Source organism: Pocillopora verrucosa, chromosome 5 (assembly GCF_036669915.1).
Source record: "Pocillopora verrucosa isolate sample1 chromosome 5, ASM3666991v2, whole genome shotgun sequence".
NCBI classification, from domain to species: domain Eukaryota; kingdom Metazoa; phylum Cnidaria; class Anthozoa; order Scleractinia; family Pocilloporidae; genus Pocillopora; species Pocillopora verrucosa.
The window spans coordinates 28,766,316-28,768,451 of NC_089316.1; the positions used below are offsets into that span (position 1 = coordinate 28,766,316).

General features: G+C 49.1%; 2 non-coding genes and 1 pseudogene across 2 annotated transcripts; 1 reads left to right on the top strand and 2 right to left on the bottom strand.

The window, feature by feature from the left end:
• Positions 1–513: 513 nt before the first annotated feature.
• On the top strand, positions 514–632 carry LOC136281460 (5S ribosomal RNA). The gene has a single exon (XR_010717780.1). It is a non-coding gene; the product is annotated as a 5S ribosomal RNA (ribosomal RNA).
• A 983-nt stretch (positions 633–1,615) lies between these two features.
• LOC136281366 (U1 spliceosomal RNA) lies at positions 1,616–1,779 on the bottom strand. The gene has a single exon (XR_010717715.1). It is a non-coding gene; the product is annotated as a U1 spliceosomal RNA (small nuclear RNA).
• Positions 1,780–2,011: 232 nt separating this feature from the next.
• On the bottom strand, positions 2,012–2,136 carry LOC136281423 (U2 spliceosomal RNA; annotated as a pseudogene).

The following is a 2,136-nucleotide window of genomic DNA, read 5'->3' on the forward strand; positions in this document are numbered from 1 at the left end:
CGATGCCGAAGCATGCCCTGGGTGAGGGGGGTGGTCGAGGGATCCTTCCCACGGTTTATGGTGGATAGTAGCAGGTCGCCCCCACAAGCCCTTGCGAGTCCCGCAGACGGTCCCCAGAGGCTGACCCGTTTGGTAATCTCCTCACTGTAAGATTTTAAAGCCAGATACACGCACCTACGGGAGCTAAAACATTGTATAATAGGTTTTTAGGACACGTTATGTCTCTTGGGACCCCTCCCTCCCCTCCCTAGGGAATAGTGCTTCAAATCGATGCTCCTCAATGTGTTAACTGGGTTGAGGAAAATACATTAGGGTTAGGTAACGACTTCGGGGTTAGGGTAACCATTTCTTAGGGTTAGGGTAACAATTTCTTAGGGTTAGAGTATCGATTTCTTAGGGTTAGAGTAACGAAACTAGGGCTTTAGAATTTCAAATTCGCCTACACTCAGGGATGTGGCCGCTTTACAGCCTGAACCTGGCCGATAACAAGCAGAATTTCGACCCCATTTCCTCGTCTACGACCATACCACAGGGAAAGCACCGGTTCTCGTCCGATCACCGAAGTTAAGCCCTGTCGGGCGGGGTTAGTACTTGGATGGGTGACCGCCTGGGAATACCCCGTGTTGTAGGCTTCAATTTTTTGTCTTGCGAACATCTCTAAACGTTTTATCCCAATAAATAGCTCTCCATACACCACAATTTCACATAGAGAGCCGTAGGTGAGTGAGGAACAAAATCAAAGCAAAAAACGAGGGGGGGAAAACACCTTTTTGTCAAAAATCGGCCAGCTAATGGCGAAAACTCTAGTGCGATCGACTTTTCTTACAGAGCGCGCGCGAGCGAGTGAGCACGCGCGAGATGAACAGTTTATGATGTCAAATTCTACTTCTGTGATATCAAATCATTCCAAATAACGAACGAAAAAATGAATAGGAAAAAAACGCACACTTCTGAGACGCAGTTTTAAGCCATCGTGACGTGGCAAAACACTCGCACACTTCCAAGAGGAGGCGCGCGAAAAACGGCACTGAAAGTCGACAATGGTTGGATTCAGACTGCAAACGAATCGGGAAAAAGGTTCGATACTTTTACTACTCTGCTAGTTTGTTTCCTTCCCTCGTTCATTCGTTCACTCGCTTGCTCGCACAAAGGATACACTAACGATAGCAATAGCATTTCTAAAAGCGGCTCCAGTGACAATAAAACCGCTCAAAAGGTTCAAAGTGTACTCACGGTCCAAGTCGAATGCCCTTCTATGCTCGCTCGCTCGGTCGATCGGCCGTTTGGTTTCCTTTCATTTCCTTTCCCTTCGCGCGCATAGCACAGCACGGCACGGCACGCACAACCTGCAAATACAAACGAACAGGACTTTACACACAATAGAGCAGACAGGCCTTGAACAAAAACAGCCAGCAAAGTTACGCACCGCCCCGAAACTCACCTTGTTTCCTTCCTCCAGTCTCTCCAATGCACTTCTACCCCTCCAAACGTGCCAACACCTTGGCCAGTTGTGCGTCCTTTGCTTTCTTTGCAAGTCTACCGGTCCACTGCAAAAGCAAAAATACCCTCGATAGTCAGTAAGAGGGCCATATAGACATAGTTTGGATGACTTTTGCGGGGACGAGCGCGAACGCAGGTCCCCACTACCAGAAATTATACGCTCGAGTTACCCACATTTGGGGTAATCGCAAGGGTCAACCCAGTCGAAGTGCAATGAAAGGGCCTCGCCTTGAGAGGACTGCCTCCTTGATCACAGTACCTCCCGCGTCAGGTAAGTATGCTTTTTCAGCGTCTGCCCTCGGTGAAAAAATCCACTTACCCCTAGGTCCTTGTGGTAGTGCTTTGCGCACTTCAGAAAACGTAGGCCAGCGGCCGTTCCTGCCATTGTCTGTTGTCTGAATTATCATCCCTCTTTCACCTCTTCCCCCTCTAAGGGCGGGCGGGGCTCCTGTAAACATAAAAGAATGCTATACCGTTGACTTTGTTTTGGATTGAATGTGTCTTCCCCAGAGGGAAGTGGGCCGCACTCGGAGGTAGTGCTATACCGAGGCAACCCGTGGCTGGGACGAGGCAAGCCTCTTTTCCACAGCCCAGTTCCAAAAATCAGTTTAATATATGAGCTGCTCAATGAGCAGC